The 23,061-nt window shown below is 54.1% G+C and overlaps 1 protein-coding gene across 3 annotated transcripts in view; it reads left to right on the top strand.

Moving 5' to 3' along the window:
- Positions 1–23,061, top strand: part of CD82 (CD82 molecule) — a 51,997-nt gene that overhangs the window by 496 nt on the left and 28,440 nt on the right. For 2 of the 3 annotated variants that reach the window (XM_085008261.1, XM_085008269.1), the window contains exon 2: positions 11,424–11,530. The exons of the other annotated variant lie outside the window; for it this stretch is intronic. The gene's annotated coding sequence lies outside the window, so the exon portion shown is untranslated. The remainder of the gene's footprint in view (positions 1–11,423; positions 11,531–23,061) is intronic. 3 annotated transcript variants of the gene reach the window in all.

Genomic DNA, 23,061 nt, shown 5'->3' with positions numbered 1-23,061 from the left:
ATCGCGCCGCCCAGACTAGAGTTTGTCTCCTTGCAGAGTGACACGGAGCAAAGCAAACTCACTGCAAGAGTGAAGCGAATTGCTTTAAAGGTCACACTAGTTCCTCGGATGGGACTTGAAACCCACGGGTCTGGGGAAGTGGGGGCAGAGGGGGGCGGCTGAATTCAAAGAGATATCAGCCTCCCCTCCCCCCCCAACTCTGAGAGCCCACTAAGACTTGAGGTGGGAAACTCAGCGGGTGTTTGGCCCTTCCCAGGGCTTTTCCAGGTGAGCTGGCTTGGGAGGCCCCCGGCAGAAACTAGGGGACAAATTCTTATCTGGGTGAGTGGGGAAGACAAGGGAAAACCCCACCTAACTTTGGGCCCAGAGTCAAGCCCAGAAGCCATGTCTCTTGCTACTTGCCCTGGGTCCCTTCCTTGGGCTGGTGGTTTCTGTCCCTGGTGGTGGCAGGTGCTCTGTGCCAGGGTCCTAGGAGCTGGGCAGCCTAGTTCAGTGGTCAAGGACGGGCCCTTTGGATTCCACTCCCCTTTTAAGCTTCGGTTTTCTCATCTGTAATGTGGGGGTAGTGATGATACTCAATGGTAGTAGTGAGGACTTAATAGAATAATACATGTAGGAGCTCCCATCGTGGCACAGTGGTTAACGAATGTGACTAGGAACCATAAGGTTGCAGGTTCGATCCCTGGCCTTGCTCAGTGGGTTAAGGATCCGGCTTTGCCATGAGCTGTGGTGTAGGTCGCAGACGTGGCTCAGATCCCGTGTTGCTGTGGCTCTGGTGTAGGCCAGCTGCTGCAGCTCCAGTTGGACCCCTAGCCTGGGAGCCTCCATATGCCATGGGAGCGGCCCTAGAAAAGGCAAAAAAAAAAAAAAAAAAAAATAGAATACATGTAAAGCGCTTAACAAGGCTCCGAGGCACCCACCGAGGCCTCGCTGTATGACAGCTGCTCTGATGTGGATGAGCAGGTGATAGGCTGGCTTCTTGCCTGGGAATGAGGCTGTGTTTGGAGGCCAGACGCTGGTGACAGCACCTCCTGACCTTATGAGAGCCAGACCTTGCCATTTGCCACCAGCATCACTTTGTCCATTTGCAGATTGGGGAGTGTGTACAAGTAGCTGAGTTTTCAGTAATATTTCTTACAGTTGTTAGGTGTCCAGTTAAATAAACCCCCAAAAATGTTTACTTTGCACTTACTAGACACTAAGTGGAGCTAGGGGATACAGAGGTGAACTAGCCAGTCCCAGGTTCTGCCTGCATTTTGAGTTGCTGACAGTGAGGCCCTCATCCCCACTGTGTTCTGCTGGAGAGAATAACTCACACCCAGAGCTCAAGGCCAGATGAGATTTCATGGATTCGGACTGCTCCGGTGGCCCGAATCCAGCTTTTCCATTGCGTGCTTGGCTCGGCGTGGAGATGAGGGGCAGTGTAGGTACCTGCTATCTGTTCCATCAGGGTTGGGCGTCAATGGCGGCTCGTTCCTTGCATCTCCTGGGGAGGTGAGTGCTACACTTTGGAACCTGGTGGAAAGCTCTATGGGACAGAGTCTGATCCAGAGGCTGTACTGTATGGCAGAGACAGCGCGTGTGTATATATGGGAGGGGTGGTGCTCAGGTGAAGAAAGACACTGGAGAACCCAGGGTCTGGGGTAAAGGGGCTTCCTGGAGTTGGTGAGACTTGAGCAGGACTTACTGCCCCAGCTGGGAAGTCCCAGTTGGGCTTGGATTAACGGGCCACAGACTCCCCTCTCCAAGCATTTGGGTGGCTTAAGATTAATTAGAGTTCAGTCTGGTGGGGAGGGAGGGGGGTCAGAAGGTGTTGCCTGTGTGGGGAGATGTTCATTTCAAACAGTGCTTGGTAAACATCTTCTGGAAAGTCCTCCCCCCCATCCCCCCGCCCACATGATGAATGATGGACCAGACGCTCTGACCCCATCCCAGTGGTCGGCCGTCGGGTAAGGGGCTTAGACAAGGAGACCAGTGCCTCTGATAGGAGATAAATGAAGAAAGGGCCAGAGGGATCCTCACGAAAGCTCCATGGAGGTGGTGGAGTTTGGGATGGACCTTGAGGATTGCGAAGGTTCCAGCAGCCACGGCAAAGACCATGTCTGGGGCAGAGGAAGATGCCTAGGGGAAGGCGAGGAGCTCAGCATATTCGGGGGAGTTTTAAGAAACTTCTCAGTCTGGCTGGAGAGATGGGACTGGGTGGAGATGTCAAGGGGGGATGGTAGGTTGGCTCCACTCATGGAGGACCTTGAATGCCAAGGTGAGATATTTGGATGCGTTTTCTAGAAAGTGAAGGCCACTGAAGGTTTGTGAGCGGGGGAGTGACATAATCAAAGTGGCACTTTAGGAAAGACAGTCTACCACATGTGATGGGGGCCAGGACGCAGTGGTCAGGGGATAGAGAACCGACGGCCGTGGCAATGGGGATGCAGGAGGGGCCTGGGGGGCTTTGGGGGTGTCTGCAGCTGGGGGATAGGAGAGACTGTCGGAGGGAAGGGGGAAACAAGTGTCCCGGCTTGTGCCCTGTTTTCTTTCTGCCCCCCACCACCGGGCCTAGACCCTAGTACATAGCTGGCGCTCAGGAAGGTGGCTGGATTGGGTGGGTGAGGGCTGTGGAGGGCGAGGAGTGCTACCAAGTGATAGAGAGGGAGCGGCCCAGGAAGGCTCTGTGTTTGCCCATGAAGGAGGAGGCCTCTGGCCCAAGAGGAGGGAACTCGAGCCTGTCAGCCGGGGTGGTGGGATGGGGAGCAGGGTGGCTGGGAAGAAGTGCCTGCAGCTCTCCCCGCCTGCTCCCAGCCCGGGGAGGACCGGGTGAGAGGTTAGCCAGTGGGGGCACACATTTCCCACATGCGGGGGGTTGGATTTTTGGTTCCTCCAGGGCTTCTCGGAAGTTTCCACAATGTGAGGCAGTCCCCTCTCTCGTGCCTCAGACTTTTGAATGGTGGCTCCAAAGCTCCTCTCCCGCCCCGCCATTCCCACCCCCTCAACCCTGAGGACCCAGCCCTCGTTCCCCCTAAGGACCACACAGCCCCCTCCCGGCCCAGGGCTGAGCGGCCCCAAGGCCCCAGCATTCCTTGCGATTGGGAGCATCTGGGACCAGCTGGCACCCCCTGGTTTTCGCTCGCACTTGACGTCTGGTTCCAAACCTTTTAAACCCACTTCCGCCACCTCAGGGAAACTCAGGGGGTGGTCATGATGTCACGGAGAGCATCAAACACTCAGGAGCTGGCTCTGTGAGAGCTGGGTGGGAGGGGAGAGTCCGGACCCCTCTGTGGGACAGGCCAGGACCGGGGCTGGGGGTGGGGCAGGTTTAATCTCAGCAGGAACTGCCCTGCCTACCAGCTTCCCTCCTCTAAGCCTGGGTCTGCGGAGCCAGGAGAGGACCCAGAGATAAACATGGGCCGCGTATCATGCTACGCCCGCTTCCCCCTTCCCCTCACCCTCTGACGCTGCTGGAGGAGGCCAACCACAGCCCAGAGGCTCCGCGATGGGCCCAGTTGGTGTCTGGGGGCTGACCAGTTCCTGACTCACCCCTGGGGTTCCCCCTACACGGTGGTTTTCCTGTCAGCAGCTGACTCTCTGCTGACCTGGAGCAGCAGCTGAGGGGAGGGAAGAGGCCTGTATTCTGATTCTGTTTATTTATTTATTTATTTATTTACATATTTATTTTGGCTTTTTAGGGCCGCACTCGTGGCATATGGAGGTTCCCAGACTAGGGGTCTCATCAGAGCTATAGTCGCCCGCCTACACCACAGCCACAGCAATGCCAGACCCGAGCCACATCTGCAACCTACACCACAGCTCATGGCAACGCCGGATCCTTAACCCACTGAGCAAGGGCAGGGATCGAACCCGCAACTTTATGGTTTGTAGTCGGATTTGTTTGTGCTACGCCCCGACGGGAACTCCTGTATTCTGATTCTTAGAGTTAGTTCCAGCTCCTCAGTTTGACCTGCCCTAAGAATTTCTTCCCCTCTCTGGGCTCTTTCTTCCCTGCTCTGCTAATGGCCTATTCTTCCTCAGCTCTCAGGGGTTTCTGTAGCCTGGGTTCTGTCGTTTGTAAAGTAGGGCACATGCGAAGGCACACCCGCGAGGGGTCTCAATACAGGCTTGAACGGGGTGACTCAAACATACCGTAATTGGTCCCACCTCCTAACCTTGACACCGGAAGCACCCTTGCCAACCCGCTGCCTGTCTGCAGCACGGTGGTGAAGCCAAATCCTGGCCCCGCCCATTCCTTACTATGTAACCCTTTCGGAGCCTCAGTTTCTGAATCTGCACATTGGGGATAACAATGGTAACTACAAGGGGTGAAGATAAGAACAAAAAAGGACGTAGGAAGCCCTTAGCAATTGTATACCTACACGGGGTGAATCCCCCATGAATGAGAGCTGCTGCCTTCTTGTTTTCTGCACCCGACCAGTCTTTCAAAGCTTGTACCAGGCCACTTCTCAGGCCCCCAGGAACACCCCCCGAGCACCAGCCTTCCGTATGGGCCCTCTGTGCCAACGTGAGTGTGTGTGTGCCTGGAGATGAGAGTCACTTTCGTCTCCCTGGGGGTGGCTAGCCCTCCCCAACGTGACTCTAAGCTTCCTGAGGGGAAGTAGGTCTGAACGTCAGGGGCAGACTTTCTCGGAACCTCCTCGTCTTCTTTCCCTTCTCTGCTTTCCTCCGGGCTTGTCTACACCGAGTTCTTGCCTCTTGGCTGCTGTTTGGTGGCATATGGAGTGTCTCCGTGAACCCTCCCAGCCAGGGACTGCCCTGTCTTATCTCTGTGTCCTAACTCCTGGCACGAGGCCTGGCCCACAGCCGGCGGTTGGGAAATGATGGTTGAATGAATAAGTGATTCTCCTCGGGGTGGTCCAGGAAGACCCAGCTCAGAGCCAGATCCTTGGTGGCTCCTTGGCACAGGCAGAGTCAGGCAGCAGGGTCTGGATGTGCCTGCTTTGCCCTTCAGGCCTGCCCGGAGGCCTGAACGGGGGTCCAGAGAGGTGGGAATGGTCCAGCTGGCTTGGAATTGCTTCATCCCGGGCTTCTGCTTCCCCTGTGAGGCCTGGCCTTTCCTCTCCTGAGAGGGGAAGAGCCTGACTTCCTGCAGCCCCAGCCTGGTGAGGGGCCACACTGGCCTTCGGTGAACCCTGACTTAGCCAGAAAAGGCAGCTTCAAGTCAGCATTTATTTGAGGAAGGTGCCCCTGCCCCGTGCGGCGTGGCGCGGGCTCAGGGCGGGGTGGGGGGAGGGGAGACGGTCTCTGGGACGTCCACCCCCTGAGTTATCCTTGCCCGCTAGCTCCGGGAGGCACTTCCACTTTGCCCTGACTTCTTTCCTGGAAGCGGGGGCTTCGGCCCTTCTCTGGGCTGCACCCCAACTTTCCCTGCCATGTGCAGGGCTGATCTGGGGTGGGAGTTGCTGGGGATTCTGGACCTGGGCTCCTAGGACCCATGCAGAAAATTGAACAAAGTGCTGGAAATGGGGCATTAGGAAGACTGGGTTCAGCTCCTGGCTCTGCTGTGCAGCTGCAGTGACCCGGTCCACGGGGTGACCCCCTAGGCCAGTTTTCTTACTCTTCAGGCAGCAAATGCTCCAGAAGCCTGCCGGGGTCCAGCTGCCTTGGCCCAGGAGAGTGGAAGACAAGCCACAGGCAATGCCGTGGATTCTGGAATCAAACTGCCCGAGGATGATCATTTCTGCCTCTCCCATTTTCCTGCTGGGTGTGACCTTGGGCAGGTCTCATAACCCCTCTGCATATGAGTTTCAGCATCTAAAATGGAGGTGATAATAGTACTTACCTCATAAGGTTGTGCAAGAATGATATAAATGTATGTGGAGCATTTGTGATACATATAACACGAAGTGAGTGCTTTATGCTTTATGTGTACCAGCTGTTTTGGATGGTGTTGCTATCAGGATTTTGTGGGGGCGATAAAGCTGGGTGAACAGCTTGAGTCTGGGAATCTGGAGACCTGGGTTCTGATCCCAGCTTATCCTTTACCTGCCATGAGACCTTGGGTAAGTTACAGCCACTGCAAAACTCTATTATCCTGCATTTGCTGCACTTAACTTTTGCAAGAGAGGCACATGTGATATCATGGTGGGGAGGTGCAGTATTTTATTCAAGGAAAAGACTTCTGGGTACCCAGCCTCTTCTGCTGCCACAGGTCCCCACATTGCCACCAAGATACTACAGACACAGAATGACCAAGCAGTGCCCCCCCCACCAGGACTACACTCAAAAAGCTAAAAAGTAGACAATACATTTAAGTATACGCATAATAATGGGGTTATCTAGCTCAGATTACAGACCTTATTTTTTTTTTCACTTTTTCCTATTTTCTTAATCTTTTGCGGTAAGCCCAGATTTTTATACTCAAGAAAGAAAGCATAAACAAACAATAAAGCTATCAAAAACCATACTATACATATTTAAACAAAAATGCATTGTATGAATTTGGGATCATATTGAGGATTTTGTTGTTAATGATATTTATTCCAAAAGGGGGCGGGGTTGAAAGTATCGGTTTGTCAAACCTCAAAAGACTGAAGGAGTGTCTATGGAGGGAGTCAGGAGTCAGATATGAAGGGGAGTACAATTCAGCCTCCATTCCGGTGGACACACCCCGAATGCTGTCTGGTGTTTAGAAAGCTTTTCAGCAATCCTTGACGCCAAAGGGCCCACTTTCCTCACTTGTAAAATCGGGATGATAATAATACATAATTCAGAGGGGTGTCTTGAGAGTTAAAGGACCTTCACACTTGTTGAGGTTTTAGAGGGAAACCCTCTTCTGAATTTGGAACAAGGGAAAGGAAAGTTGACAAAGATGGAGCTCCAAAGGAAGCCGGGAGCGCGTGGCTTTAGATCCGGCGTCCAGAGAACTTGCTAACCCTCTGCCCTAGACTTGGCAGAGTTACTCTTCCGGTCACAGGCAGAGCTCAACAGGGGCCAGCCTCCCTGCAGAAGCTGGTAGTAAGCAGGTGAGCAGCCCAGATGGAGCGCTGCTTGCAGGTAGCCTGGCTCAGCGCGAGGAGGAACCCTGCTGAGCATGCCCAGTATGTCTCCCAAATGAACCAATCAGACAGGCCACGGCTGGAGGTTCTGGCAAGAGGTGCGGAAGGGGGCGGAGCGAGACCGGAGGTGTTCTTTTCGTAGAGGTCCCTCATCAGGGAAACAAGCGGAGAGAGGAATATGTGTTCCATCTCATCGCTTCAAACGATGCCTGCTATGCAAACAGTAAATATTCATTTGACCTGCTGACAATAATGCCATCAATGAGTAATTCCACTACTGAAGTTGGAAAATCACTCTCCCACTCACTGTCTTAGACGGAATAGTAGAATGTTGCTGCAGTGGGACATGATGCAATGCCTTCATGTAAGAGAGGAAGTAGAAACTCAGTGAGGGTGGGAGAGGATGGATTTGTCAGAGGTCTCTCTCCGACTGAGTGGGAAGCCCTGGGTCACTGTCGGTCATGGAGACAAGCCGCCTCCCTGACCCCTGGCCTCCCTGAACACAGAGCAGGGGAGTAACCGCAGCAGGAGGCTGTGCCATTTAGAGGCTCTCAAATGCCCCTCTGATCACCTTTCTCTCCAATCCACACCCTCTCCTGGCAGGGTCCGGCTGCAGGCTCCTCTTTTATTGTAGAACGTGGTGCCATGCTTCTCATGTGCGTATCAGTGATTCCCAGGGCCAGGCTGCAAGTAGGGGACCGCTGGAGTCCTGCTGAGCTTGGGCTTCTTCCAACCCTCAGGCGTTGATGTCGTGAAGACCTAGATAGGGGCCAGGTCTTCCTCCTGCTATCTGCTCATCTTTGGACAAGTTTCTCAGCCTCTCAGAGCCTTGGTTTATTTATCCATGAAATGGGGAATGGTCTCAGTACCTCTCTCATTGCTTTTGGTGACGATTAAATGAGATAATGATTGTGAGTAAAACACTTAGTGGTGGGCCCGGCACAGAATGTCCCCTCCATACAAACCGGGGGATGGTAGAGGTGATAGTGATGAATGAAGGCTTCTCCTGCCACCCCTTGGGGAAATGACAGTCCTCCTCCCCAAAGACCAGAGGTCCCGAATCTGGAATGAAAGCGCTTTCCAGGGCTGTTTGGAGATCGGGGGTCAAGAGGGCCTGAGGTCTCTCTGGGCTTAGTCCTCCATCAGACCATCAGAGCCCAGCCTCAACCCGTGCTTTTGGCTTAGAGTTGAGGACAAAGTTGAGGGCTTGTGACTAAATTCACAACATCATGGTCTTGTGAGCAGTTCTGTAGTTCACTGAGTCAACCTACCTCCCCAGTCTGATCCCATGGATGACATTCAGCTTTTGTTTACCAACCTCAAGGCTTGAAGAGCTCACTTCCTTTCTTCTCTGCACAAATCTGACTCTTAAAAAATATAGTATAGAATTTGAGCAAACCCACCCTCCCTTCCACTTCTTGGTCCTGATCGTGCTAATGGGAACCACCTGGGGACCAAGTAGAGTGTGAACACTCCCTGGGGTGGGGGCGAACCAAGCCTCCCTTGTCACACCCTCCCCCAGCATCCTCCCCAACCACGATAGTGATGCTGATGTCAGAAAGACATTTCTGATCTCTTTTAAAAACTTCATCTCTACCTGATATGAACTGATGGGCCCTTTAAGGGAAAAAAAATATTTTTTAATTATTGGAGACACAGTTTTGTGGAAAATGTTGAAGGGTGAAGAACAGATGCAAAGGAGGAAATAACTGCTCAGAGATAAGTGTCATGAACAGTCTGGTGCGTGCATGTGCACATAGACTCACGCAAGATTGGGATCGCGCCCACGAACCACTTCCTGCGCTGCCGTTTTCAGGTTAACATTGCAGACAGAGGATTTTTCCATGTTATTCCATCTTCTTCCACGGCGTGTTTCCCTGCTCCATCGTATGCCACCACGTAGGTCTGCGTGACCCAGTTAGCTGTCCTCCTGCTGTTGTGCATTTAGGCCATTTTGAATTCTTCATCGGTACCCACATGGCGAGAGTGACCATCTTGTCCATACGTCTCCTGAGTACTCAACTTGAGTAATCTCCACAGGCGGGATTCTTAGTAGTGGCTTTCTTGTCTTTTTAGACTCAAGGTCTGAGGACCAGATTCTCAGGGAAAAGCCATTTCCCCGATAGCCACCAGTGTACCCCCACACTTAGCTCCAGCTCTTGGTGGGGCGGGTGGGGTGGGGCAGTGGAGAGGCACTGTCTGTCCCTGGGTGCTAGTTAGCAAGCTCCCAGAAGGGAGGGGGGCGGCTCCTGGCGCTTCTGTGTGTGTGTGTGTGTAGAAGAGTCTGAAAGAGAAAGACAGGTAGATACAGAGGACATTTTCCTCCTCTCTATGCTCTGACCTTTGACCCTCCTCCTCTCCCCAGGAGCCCGTGGTGTCATTAACTAATTATAGGATCTTTACTATTTAATGACATCTCTCCATGGTGACTCCTTCCTCCCCAGCAGCCTTCTGGGAGCCGGAGAATGGGAAGATCAGTCTGGGGGAGGACTTTCCTCTGGAGGAGGGCCTGGGGGGCTGGGGTGGGGGTGTGGTTCTCATCCCTGGCATGTGTCAGAGTCTCCTGGAGGGGTCGTTAAAGCACAGATCGTACCCCTGGAGTTTCTGCCCCTTTGGTCTGGGGTGCAGCCCAGGAACGTGCATTGCTAACGTGTTCCCAGGAGGTGCCGCTGCTCTTGGTCTGAGACAGCACTTGGAGAACCAGCCGAGTAGTGGGTTGGGGTGGGGGAGCTGGCGGTGTAGTGAATTTCAGCTCCCGGGGCTGCTGCCAGTAAGGAACCTTGCCTGGTTTAGTGGAGGCTCCCGTGAGGTCTGAACTCACTTTCTCCTCGCCCCCACCCTCATCCTCTCTTCTCCAGGAGGCGCTACTACATAGTTCTGTGTGGATAAGATGATTACCGCCATGCCCATTTTACAGAAAGGAAAACTGAGGCTCTGTCAGGCACTCTCATATGTCCAAGGATGGGCTGGAAGCTAATAGGGATGCAAATACCAGACCCCTGGCCTTGTGACCTCTCCCTGCTCCTCCTGAATCTCCCCCGACCCCAGTCTCTCCAGGCTTCCGCATGTAGGTGTGGCGCGGAGTAGAGATGCCTTCCCTGAGTCCTATGCCTGCCTGGGGGTCTCCAAGCGAGGGGCCTGGGAAGGCAGGTTCCCCATATCATCTCCAAGCCAGGGTCTTGCTCTGCTTTTACCCCCACTAACCACTCAGTAACGTGACCTTCCGAAAGCTAGTGTTCGCCAGCCAGTTTACTTTCCCAGTTATTGTTCTGGGTCAGTTTTCCAGAAGGCTAGAAACTTTCTTCGGTTGAGCCCTGGGCGCTGTCTGGCAGGCACAGCAGAGGGAGAGGAGAACCCTCACCTGCTAAGTATCTGATGTGTGCCCAGCCTGGTTGGGCAGTTTTCAGCCATGATATCGCGCATCCTCCTACCAGCGCCCTCCCTTCCCCTCCAGGGGAGATTATATCATCAGCCCCCATTTACAGATGAGGAAACTGAGCCTCCTGGAGCTAAACTGACTTGCCCAAGGCCACAGCAGCACTAGGCTTTCAATTCCAAATCCCAAGGCTGGGACCCTGGTCTGAAGTGGCAGTGGGTCCTGGACCGAAGGAACTGGGATATGGCGGTGACGGTCTGTATGCCACCCACCACCCATGCAAAGAGGGTCAGCCTGATGGGCAGGGCTCCCCTAGGATTCAGGGTCTTGCAGTGGGAAGATCCCGGCCCAGCCACCAGGACACCCAGTTCATTTCGTGCTGGCTGCCACCTGGCGCTGTGACTGTGGCAGGTCACCCTCTGCCTCGGGGCACCCAAGTCCCGTTTCTCCTAATGATACCTTATGCTTTATAGCTTTTAGCAGGGGGCATTTTCTCACATACTTGCTCCTGCAAGCTCCCAGCACCTTGTAAAGTAGGCAGGGAAGGTATTATTACTAAGCTTATTTTATGGATGATGACAGAGGCTGTGAGTGAGATGCCCTGAGTCCTACAGCTAAGGAGGGGCTAGAGCCAGGACTTGAAACCATCTTTGCTCCCCATCCTGAGTCTGGTTCCCTGGGCTTCAGTGTCTTGCAGTGGGAGGACCCCAGCCCAGCCACCAGGACACCCAGCTGTGTGTCTGGAAAGGCTGGCCAGAGATCCTTGTTCTGGGCTGGGAACTGGAGGGAGGGAAGGTGGGGTGGGTCCAGCCTGTCCCTGTTACTGGCTCCTGCCCAGGCCTGGCATCTGGGGTCCCTGGTGGAGAGGGGAGACAGGGTCCAGCCCAGGTGCTCTGGTTCCCCTGGGGACTGTGCCTGTCGTCTAAATGCATGGTACAGACTATTCCACCCTCTCAGGGCTCTGGGCCTTTGTCCTGTGGTTCTGCCTGAATGCCCTTACCTCCTGCCTTATCTCCTGATCTGAGTCTTCCTCATCCCTCCAGACCCAGCTCCAGCCATCTTCCTTGGCCACCTCCACGAGGCCACCTCCATGAGGCTGCGCCAGCTCACCTGTCTTGGGTTCTGTCCAACAGGGAAACTGACTAAGAAGGTTGGTTAACTCACCGAGGTGGCTGTGAGAGCAGGGGCTGTGGCCGCTGTGGGCCCAAGCCCCCGGGGGGCTGCCAGGCTGGCAGGGCTCAGGGTTCTGGGTCTGAGTGGCCTGGGGACAGCGGACCCCTTCAGGGTCAGCCTCAGACCATGACTCATACTTTGCCACCCTGACCAAGTCACTTCTCTCTTAACACTGACTTCTTTCTAAAAATAAAAAAGCTGCCTCCTCACTGACCACTGGGAGATGGACGTGAGCTGAAGCGTGTCAGCACCTGCCCCTGATATCTGGGGCTTCGAGGTGCTCGGGAAATGTCCATCCCTCCCTTCCCTGCAATCGGCTTGGGTTTCATTCCTCCTTCACCCACCCAACCCCCTGGCATAGGTGTCTGGTTGGACCTTGGTCTCAAGCTCGAACGCTATCTGCTCTCCCCAGGGGGTGTCCTGGGCAGATAACAGGGGAGTCATTGGGCAGAGGGACAGAAACGAACAGGCCTCCCTGAGCCTCGGTTTCCGGGTCTGTGGGAGGGGCATACGCCTGGGTTCCGTATTCTCAGGATCATGCAAGGCTTGTGGGGTATGCGGGGTGGGCTGGGAATCCAGGTGACCCGAAGCACTGCGGGCTCCCTCCTGGAGCCTAGAGTCCAGCCAGTCACAGTTCATTTGCATATCTGCTTTCCTACTGCGACACGAATGGTCCCCTTTCCCTCTGGACCCCCGGAGGCTCACCAGGCTGCTGTGCTCTTGGCTCTGGGCCTGCTGTGCCAGGTTGCTGTTCCCTGGCCTGTTTTTTCCCTGTGCAGCCCCAGGGAGCCAGCCCAGGCCTGAAGCTCTGCCTGATCAAGACCGAGGTAGTGTCCCCAAAGGTCCCCGTGCTGGGAACATTTAGAAGCCCACCCCTGCCCCCGGAGCTCACTGGAGGCACCAACCCTTCTGGTGGCACCAAGCACCTTTCCTTTCCATGTCTGTCTGTTTGTCTGTCACCCCCTCCTCCCAGCAACATGTGGCCAGAAACCTTCCCACGGTGATAATAATCACCAAACTTCCCTTTATTGTGCTAGAATATTTGGATTCCTCAAACCTCCCTGTAAGGTAGGGATGAGCCGTTGTTATCCCAGAGAAGGAAAGGGACTTTTTGGAGCCCACAGTGGAGCCTCCCAGCCTCCCTACCCAGTGCTTGGCCAGATTTGGCCTCGGGCCTGTCCCCAGAGTTGGGAGTGGGAAGTGGGTCGAGAAGAAGTGAGGGTGGCGCAGTCCTAGGTCTCCAGGGTCCAGGTGGCAGGATCCCTGCCTGAGGGGCTGGCACAGGGACTGTCCCCATTGCTGAGAGAGGGAAGCTGAGGTTTGCAGAAGAGGAATGAGACGGTGCCGAGCTGGCTGGGCTTTCCTCATTCCTCCCTAGGGCCCTGTAGGCTTGGAGGGGAGAATTCCATGGGGCTGTTTGGGAGCTGGGTGCTCATTTTGGCTTAAGGGCAACTGGCTGAAGTCAAGTCCCTCCCCCCCCCCCCCCCCCCCCCCCCCCCCGCCTCAGCTTCCTCTGGGCTGGGAGTGGCTCCAGCATGCTTTTTGGTGATAAAGACCCAGCCTGCTCAGGACTATCCCAAGAAGTGTGTGTGTGTGTGTGTGTGTGGGTGGGTGGGTGGGGGTGGCGTCTGTCCAGGTCCTGCCTGGTGCTCCAGAATCTGGGCGAGGCCAAAGCTAAGAAGAACGGGCTGGGGAGGGGATGGGCCATGGTTGAAGGCTGGTGTGGGGAGGGCAGCATACCCAGAGGGCAGCTGGCCCATCAAGGCAGTCACGGGTGGAGGCAGAAGAGAGTGAGGGGTGAGCACAGGGGGTGGTCTGGGAGGTGGCGCTGGGCCGGCTCCCACGGTGGGGTCCTGCCTTGCCCAGCAAGGCCAGCACTCCTGGGTGAGTTTTTACTCAGGCTCCTCCTGGAGACCAGAGGGGACCTGAGGTCTGTGGGTTATAAAGACGGTGAGAGGTGAGCCTGTAAAATAGAAAATGCTGCCTGATAGTGCTCTGTGAATGTCTATGCAGGAGAATGTGCTGGAAGGCTGCTCAGAGGAGGTGGCATCTCAGCGGCCCCATCTCTTCCTTGCCAGGCCCGGTGCCAAGGGAGGATGTGCCCGGACGGCTGCCGTGTGAGGTCCCTGATTAGAAACCACCCCCCTTCTCCCTAATCGCCCCACCAAGAGCCCACACCCAGCACCAGCCTCTTCTCTGCAGCCTTGGCCCAGAGATTCATCTTTTTTTTTTGGCCACCTGCCCCTGGCTGGCAAGGCCCTGGATGAGGTGTGAGCTGTTCCCTGGTCCCTGGTGCCTCCCAGAGCATCTTCAATTGGTTGGGTCTGGAGGCTGGGCTGTGAAACCCAATTAACGTAGCTCGTGCCTTGGTGAGGTTATTTTTGTCACCTGTCAGGCAGCGCAGCATGACAGTTTTACACTTGGGGGCTCTGGGTCAGGCTCTTGGGGGTCAACCCCCAGCCATATGGCCTGTGTCATCTGGGGTAAGTCCCTTCACCACCCTGGGTCTCAGTTCTTTAACTGTAAAATGGGGCTAATAACCTCATAGGGTCGTGGCAAGTATACGCTGAGCCCTGTGAAGCATGTAAACACCATCACTGGCGGGTAGTAACTGCGAAGACATGGGCTTTGGTTACCATGAACGCTGGGGGCTGCGTTCTAAAGAGGCCATTCTAGAGTTCCCGTCGTGGCTCAGTGGTTAACAACCCCGGCTAATATCCATGAGGATGCAGGTTCAATCCCTGGCCTCGCTTCTGGTGTTGCTGTGAGCTGTGGTGTAGGTCGCAGAGGGGTCTCGGATCCAGTGTGGCTGTGGCTGTGGCGTAGGCCAGTGGCTACAGCTCTGATTCGATCCCTAGCCTGGGAACTTCCATATGCTGCAGGTGCGGCCCTAAAAAGCAAAAAATAAAAAATAAAAATAAATAAATAAAGAGGCCATTCTGACCCACCAAGGGAGCGCTGGAGGCTGGGTGGGGTCGCTGTGTTGCTTAAGGACGTTGCTGCTGTCAAATTGCTCACTTTCTGGTCGGTGCCCCTCCAGACCAAGGGCTCCCTGAGGGCAGAGAAGGGTTATACCCATCCATTTCCTGGCGCCACCCAGAGTGGGGGGTTCAAGGGATGGCATGGGCTCAGGATGGAAACTCAGCAGAGGTAGCCACTGGGAGCTGCCTGGGAGGCAGCCCCTCAGGGCTTCCAACTCACGAGCCATTCAAGGGAGGCGTGCTGCCCACTTTGAGGTGGCCTCTAAGGGTTAGGCTTGGGTTCACTCATGCCCTGGTGGTCCTGCCAGGGCATCTGCATCCCGCGCTGTCACAGCTGGTGGGGTAGGCTGAGCGTTCCACCGCACCTGTGCATCTGTCAACCTGCGGACCCCTGGCCCCATTCCTGGGCCCTCTGATTCCACAGGCCTTGATGCCAGGCTTTTGTGACCACACGTGAGACTGCTCAGTGGTGGGGAGCAGAATCACCAAGCGGGTAGGACCCTGGACTCCAGAGGCAGAGGGTCTGGAGCACAATGTTCAGCTGGGCCACTGTCCTCCGTGTGACCAGAGCAAGTGCCACCACATTGCTGGGCCCCAGATACCCTGCTTAGAAAACAGAGGTGGAGAAGCCCTGCTCTCCACCTAGCAGAGGGGAGGGGGCTTAAATGAGGTATGATGGTGAAGCCCTGCTCACAAGGGGATGCTTTCATAACCATTCATTTCATCAGGCCCCACCCCCTGCCTGATATCTGTTTCAAGTTCTTGGGTGACAAGAACCTTCCTGGGGCAGTTTGTAGGATCTGCATGTGTCTCACATCTCAAGGGACAATCTTTCTTTTATTTTTTTTGGCCATGCCTGCAGCAGGCAAAAATTCCTGGGTTAGGGATCAAACCTGAGCCACAGCAGTGACCACCAGGTCCTTAACTGCTAGGCCAGCAGGGAATTCCTCAAGGGACAAACGCTATGCATATCCTCCTCCTTCCATGTAAGGAAGGGACTCTGGACCTAACACATCCTCTTTCCAGAGACTCCTGCCTCTGTTGTGCCCACTTCCTAGGGTTCAGCAAGCTAATTCCACCATCTTCATGGACGAGCCTTGATATCCCCATTGTACAGATAAGGGCGCTGAGGTCCAGGGTGGGTAGGCAACGTGCCAAGAGTCACACAGCTCTGTGAAATGGGATTGGGATTTAGGTCTCTCTCTCAAATCAAAATCCATACTATGACCTGGTTCATTATTCTTCCCACCATGAGGCTTGGGAGGGGTCTTCAGAAGGGAACTGACGCCTGAGAGCCCACCTGGGAATTTGGGTCTTCTTGTTAGGGTCCCTAGCCCCTGGGGCCCCCAAACAGCCTCTCACATAGTCCTAAATATCCTTCTAACTTAGGGCTTCTGAACTGATGTGCCTGAATGGCTTACAGATGTGTAGGGATGGCTGGTTATCTCCTCAGCCCCTGGGAACAGAGCTCTGGGCAGATTAACTCAAACCAGATGCCGTTTTGTCTGTCCACCTTAGGGTGCTGAATAAATATGTGTACTTCTCTACATTTCTCATGATGTGAAACAAGTTGGGACATACTGATGGCTCTAACCAATCTTCTCCCTTCTCTGTACACGCTGCACACACACATTCCCTAGAAGGGTGGAGATTTATGGTCCTCTCTGGACCTCAGACTCTTCATCTGAAGACAAAGTAGGTGATGTCAAAGGCCTTGCTAGCACTGTGAATCTGAGTGTGGGCCTTAGAACCCAGTGTTGGAGGGAGCAGGGCTTTCATGGCACCCAAGCATCCTGCAGAAAACAGTCAGGAAGGGGAGCCAGGAGAGGGAGAGTTTAGAGGCTACGGCTCAGCCTCAACTTGAGTCATTGGCTGCATTAGGCAAGATGGAGTGGCTGGAAGGTTCGAAGTGTTTGCTCTCCCCTATGTTGCACCCTCCATCAGAGTGGCTCCTTCTTCATGCTGATCTCATTGGTTGGGTTTCAGAGCAAAGCAAGGAGGGGCCACATCTGTTGGCCTCATCAGCCATGCAGAAGGAACACCCTGGTCAGGATTGGTGGGGCTGATCTTTTCCTTCCTGCCAGGAAGCCAAGAGGCAGGCCTTGGAGCTGGGGAAGGATGGGGGGCAGGGTCAGGCAAGCAGATAGGGTTGCAAGAGGGTGACGGGGGTGGCCCTGCATCTACTTCATGCACTGAGGCAGCAGGTGCAGGGAAAGGAGCTCTGAAGTTCAATTAGGGCTTAGCCACTACTTGTGTGGCCTTAGGCAAGTCACTGAACCTGAGACTCCGTTTCTGCCTCTGTTAAATAGATGCAGGGGGTGATAATATCTCAGGGGCTTGTTACAGAGATTAAAGGAGAGATAGTGGGAATGGCATGGTGCAAGCAGAAAAGCGCTGTCACTCTACAACCACAGTCTTGCCGGAGGTGGCTGCTGGCCTGCATTTCTCTGGTCCCCTTGGTCATCTTCCCTCCAATTCCAGGGGTCAGTCCCAGCTTCAGACTGTTAAGGTTCTCAGGAGAACAGGAGCCTGTCACACCAGCTCGCAGAATCATGTGACAGGAGCTGTCCTTTATTGCTCCTTGGCTTCCGCATCTGTCAGACAACCAGGAGGCCTTGGAGTCTAAAAATCCTGGGATTCCTGGGAAAGTCTGATCTGGGCGTGCTTCTCCCACCCCATGATGGGTGGTGGTGGGGTTTGTCACTTGTGTTGTGGGCAGCTGGCATTGCCCCCAGAGCTCCTTACACACCTTCTCTCAGACCTCTGCCAGCCCTTTGAGGCAGGCGATCCCGCTAGTGCCTCTCATGTTAGAGATGCCATCGAGCTCAGAGAGGCTCAGTAACCCCCTGCTCAAGGTCACACAGTAGGGAGCAGCTCTGGGATTCAAACCAAAGTCTTGAAGGAAATGTGAGATCCTAATCACGCTTTATGGCCTCCTGATTTGCCTGTTGCCCAGGGTAACAGCTTTTTATTCTTATTTTTCTGTTTTAATAACAAGGGGAAAAGGTAAGACCCGAGATTGAGAAACAAGATAGGCAGGAGGTCAACAAGCCAGCCACCCCCTCCCCAACACCGGACTCAGCACAGGTTCCAGGAAACATATCACCTGTCACACATGAAAACAAACACAGCCTCTTTTCACGGGCAGTCAGGACAAAGTCCAGCAAACTGCAGAGCTGGGTGGCCAAGAACCAGCTTTGCAGGTGGACGGCCTGCTGACAGGCGGGCTTCCAGAGCAGAAGAGCCAGGCCAGGCTTTCTCACTCCACTTTCTGTCCAAGCAGCCTGACTGAGCTCCCACGGGATCAGTTGTCTGACTCACCAAACTGGCTGGACATCCAGCTCTCGGGCAGGCCCCTGTGGCACAGCCCAGAGGCTCAGAGACAGAGGCCTCGCCCGCCTGCCCTGTGGAGGGCAGAGGCCTCCTTTCTCAGGTGGCCCCGCCCCGCCCTACTTGGCCCCGCCCCCTTACCTGAGAGCAGCAGTTGTCACTCTCCTGCACCAAGGCCTCTATGCCAGGCACATATCTGGGAGCTGAACCAAACCGCCCCAGAGGGTTTTGGACTGTTGGTCAGGAAATTAACAACTTCCAGATAGTAATCATCACCATGGTAACTGGTGGCTTTTATTTGACACTTACAAGGTGCCAGGCCCTTTTCAGATACGAACTCATGGAAGCCTCCCCATAACTGCTTATTAAGTCCATTTTACAGGTGGGAAAGCTGAGGCCCAATCACTTCACAGTGATTGCCCAAGGCTGCCCAGCTGGTGAGAAGTGGCAGATTTGCATCTTCTGGCAGGGAGAGTGGGAGGAGTGGGCCAGGATGCCAGCATGGATGGAAGCCTACTAGGCTTGGTTACAGTTTACCTTCCCACTGGCGTGGGGCGGGTGGGTTTAGTCTCCACATTCACTGATAAGGAGGCAGCTCCGCAGCATTTCTCCAGTCATGTGGCTGATGCGCGGCAGATCCAGGGGTGGGAACCAAAGACTCCTGTGTGACTCTGAGTCCAGTTCTCCTTAAATCTCTCTGCGGAAGTCCTGGGAGCTGGGGCAGGGCAGCAGATGGAAGAAGCGCTCTGGACCGGGAATATCCAGTCCTTCTCAGGACTCAGCCCCCATCTCGCCGTGTGACCCCTGGGCTGCTCAGTCTGGCCCCTCTGAGAGATGCAGCGATCTCCAAAGGCCCCTCCTGCACAGAGGATGCGGCTCTGGGGTAAAGGACCCCAGAATGTGCCTCTGGGAATAGAGGATGAAGCAGAGGTACAGGGAGCTTCGTGTGAGATTCTGGACCTGCTGCACCAGGGACCCCACCTGCCTGCATCCCACTGAAAGCAGAGGGACTGAGTCAGAGAATCCCCCTGGAAAGCTTAAAAAATAAATAATAGGAGTTCCCTTCATGGCTCAGCAGAAATGAATATGACTAGCATTCATGAGGACGCAGGTTCAATCCCTGGCCTTGCTCAGTGGGCTAAGGATCTGGCATTGCTGTGAGCTGTGGTGTAGGTCACAGGCATGGCTCGGATCTGGTGTGGCTGTGGCTCTGGCGTAGACCAGCAGCAACTACAGCTCCAATTTGACTCCTAGCCTGGGAACCTCCATATGCTGCAGGGGTGGCCCTAAAAAGCAAGCAAGCAAGCAAACAAACAAACAAAAACCCCTGATACCCAGGCTGCATTCTAGAGCAATGAAACCAGGATCTCAGGGGCTTGGCAGTGGGGGAAATGGGGGGCTGATGAAGCAAGCACTAGCAAGTTTTCGAGTTCTTAGAGTAATTCTAATTACCACCAAGATTGGGTGCCACTGCTCTAAAGCAACTGGGAGATGAGCAAAGTGAGGTCCTGATTTTCCAGGGTTGGTGATGCCCTGAAACCGGATGAAAGCTTGTGTCTGCTCCTGTGGGTGCATCTTTCTAGGAAGAGAGTTTACAGCTTCTATCAGGCTTTTCTGACCCCAAAGAGTTAAAGTCCAATCTTGGAGAGAAGCAACCCCCTCCCCAATAAGCCAATGATGTCTTTTTTTTTAATTTAAATTTTTTTCTTTTATTTTTTTCCTCCCTGCCCCAGTGATGTCATTCTTAAGGACCAGAAACCTCTAGTTGCAGGATTAAAGTCGGTTTGTCTTATCTCCCCTAAGAAACCTCTCCTGACCTCCCCAGACCCGCCCCCCTTTCCTTCTTCCTGCAAATACACATGGAGTGCTTACTGTGTGCTAGGCACTGTCCTGGGCTCTGGGGAACAGGGCAAATGAGACAGATGCAGCCCCTTCCCTGATGGGAACCAATTCTGGCGGGGGCTCCGGACACACTGTTGAAACGATAAGATGACCACAGTGAGCAGGGTTGTGTGCCAGGCACAAGTATCGAAGCTCTTGCTCCCTAGAATCACCAGAGGAACCCCCCTCCCATGAGTCCGATGACTTGGTTGGGGCGAGAAGGGGGGCGTGCTGCGCATTGGCATATTTTAATTCCATTTGCAGCTGGAATTGAGGCCTGCCGGGTAGATCAGGTGTTCAGGGAGGGTCTCTGGGAGGAATCAGTCAGCCTGCCTAGGAGAGGGGGAGAAGACAGCAGCGGAGGGGCTTTGGCGGGGTGGGGGTAGGGGCCGGTGATTCTCTTGGCAGAGGAACCACACGGGCAAAGGCGGTGCTCAGGTGTGGTGCAGGAAAGAGTGGCCTTACGAGTGAATATGTGATGGGGAGGATGGAGAAGCCGAGGACCCAGAAGGGGCAGGGCAAACAAGGCAGGGCCCCACCAGCCACATAAGAGTCTAGATTTTCATGGCGAACACCTGAACACATTGGCTATGTCACCATTGGAGAGTTATGGGGAGCAGAGGGAAAGTGACAAGATCTAGTTTGCATTGTTCAAAGAGCCTCCAGAGCGAGGCCCTTAGGTGTTGGGTCTGAGCCAGCTGGTGGGTGGAAGGGCCATCTCCTCACCTCCTTCAACTGCTGCAGCTCTTAGAGTTCAGAAGCCCCGGGCCCCAAGGGACCCTCAAGAACCTTTGGCTTGGCGTTTCCTAGCATGTCTTCCAGGAGGTGTTGGGCTGTTGAGTGAAAGATGGTTTGAGTCAGCAGTGTTTGCTCTGGGGGTCTTGGAGACACCAACAGCTAGTGACTATCTGCAGTGACTCCCAGGGAGAAATGACACTTCACAGACTTGGTGACAGCAAGCCTCTTGTTCTTAACAGTGAGTCTTCTAGGACTTGTGTTCTGAAGAACTACTCTGGAAAATGCTGCCCTGGTGCCAGCCTGTCCTTTGACAGTTGAGGAGGCGGGCCTGGGGACAGGGGACAGCCATCTGTGCTAGGTCTCACACAGCATGAAGAGCAGGCGCTGACCCTGAACCTCTGGACTCTGAGCCTAGAGGGGCTGCACCATCACACCACCCGGTTTTTCCAAGGCTCTTCGGGGCCATCCAGGTTCCGGGGTCAGCCTAGAAGGCTCCTCCCCCATCCTCAGGCAAGAGGTAAACCAAGCCTCCTACTCTAAGGTGGGAGTCCCTGGGGGCCCATCACAGAGAAGGGGTTCTCTTGAGGACCCCAGCTCCACCCCAGTCCTACCTCCTGTGCTGGGGGCTCCCAGGGAGGCACAGGAGCCTTGACTGTGGGTCCTGGCGTGCAGAGCTGGCTCAGCGAGCTCACCCTACACATCCCCCACCCCAGCCTTTGGATGAGGACAGAAGAGGCCTGAAGATAGAGTCTCAGCTGACTTAGAGACCGTGGATCTCAGACTCCCTTTCGAGTGGCTGAGCACTTGACAGCCCTGGGGTTCTGTGTGGAAGTTCCTTCTCCTTCCATTCACCTCTCCATCCACCCATCTGGCCACCCACTCATCCCTCCCTCCCTCCATCCTTCCTTCTCTCCATCTGTCCCTCCATCTATCCATCCATCCGTCTAGCCCTCCATTCACCTCTCCGTTCCTTCATCTGTTTATCTATCTACCCATCTATCCCTTCGTCTACTCATCCCGCCCTCCTTCCATTCATCTATCCCTCTATCCATCCACCCATCCATATCTCCATCCACCCCTCCCTCCATCACTCATCTACCCCTTCTTCTACTCATTCCTCCCTCCCTACCTCCATCCATCGATCTAGCATTTTATTTAGCAAATTTGCCCGGAGCCTATTTGATCTCATAAGATGTCACAGTCCACAGGGGAGGTGGACAAGTAATTAGAAAATTACTGTACAGCCTCATGAGTTATAATGTAACCTCTATTATTTATTGAAAGCCTACCTTATGCCAGGCATTTTACCAACATTATCTAATTTAGTCTCTGGGGAAATCTGCCAAATAGGTGTTTTTTTTGTTTGTTTGTTTGTTTTGTTTTTAAGTGAGAATTGCAACGATTTTTAATTTTTATTTTTTTATTGATTTCTATTTATTTATTTACATTGCTTTTGAGGGCTGCACCCATGGCATACGGAGGTTCCCAGGCTAGGGGGTCTAATCAGAGCTACAGCTGCCAGCCTACACCACAACCACAGCAACGCAGGATCCAAGCCGCGTCTTCGACCTACACACAGCTCATGGCAATGCCAGATCCTTAACCCACTGATCAAGTCCAGGGATTGAACCCACAACCTCATGGTTCCTGGTCAGATTCATTTCTGCTGCGCCACGATGGAAACTCCTGCCAAACAGGTTTTATTTTCCGCTTTTCACAGCTGAGTAAGGTGAAGTTCAGAGAGGTGAAGTCACTTGCCCAAGGGCACACAGCTAAGAGGTGACAGGACAGCATCCAAGCCCAGGCAGCCTGATGCCAGAGCTTGTCGTGGGACTACTCCAGTATGCAGTGCTCTTGGAAAGAAGCAGAGAAGGAGGGCTCCTAACCAGCCTGTGTGTTGGTGGGGAAGGGGTGACAGTGGTGGTGGTGACAAGGCTGGCTGGAGTAGGTTTCCTGGAGGAGGTGGGTGTCTGAGATGAGTAATGAAGAATGAACAGGAGTTAATAAAATATTAGTCGTATAATAGTTTCAGTGTATAAACTACTTTGGCATAAAATTATATATTTGGTCCATTTAAACTGGAGTTGCTTAGAAACGATCAGTTTACCTGCGATAAAACATAAAGTGTGCACCTCCTTCCTACTGCTCACAGAGCTGTCAGTGACCGTTCTAGAATTTTCCAAATGAGATGTGCTGCCCTAGTTTTGTAGTAGCTGTCGATCGAGCAGGAAAGCATGGGCAGACCTTCCCGGGTTTACACAAAGTGTATACAAGAAAGCACAACCCCGGGAGACACCCTCTTTGTTTAATTTCCTCTGCAAACGAAACGCTCACCCCTCACTTCTGCAAGTGCTGATAAAGATGCATAGCCGGCTCCAGCTCACCGAGGCCAGGCCGTGCCGGGCACTGACCTCACTCTCCTTATAACAGGGGGTTCAGCTGGGAGGAGGCCCCGTGAGTCCCTTGCCTGTGGCCATGCGCTGGCAGAGCTAGGATTCGAATGCTTGTCTGGGGATCCTCCATCTCCTCCTTCCTGACTCTTCCTGCCACCCAGCTCTCTCTCCTCCAAGGTTCCAGG

The sequence above is a fragment of the Sus scrofa genome, chromosome 2 (assembly GCF_054392235.1).
Source record: "Sus scrofa isolate SSC_HxYL_T2T_F1_AM1 chromosome 2, Sscrofa_HxYL_maternal_Yorkshire_Landrace_v2.0, whole genome shotgun sequence".
Lineage (NCBI taxonomy): Eukaryota > Metazoa > Chordata > Mammalia > Artiodactyla > Suidae > Sus > Sus scrofa.
The sequence above is the reverse complement of the archived record's forward strand: the minus strand, read 5'-3'. Positions and strand labels throughout refer to the sequence as shown.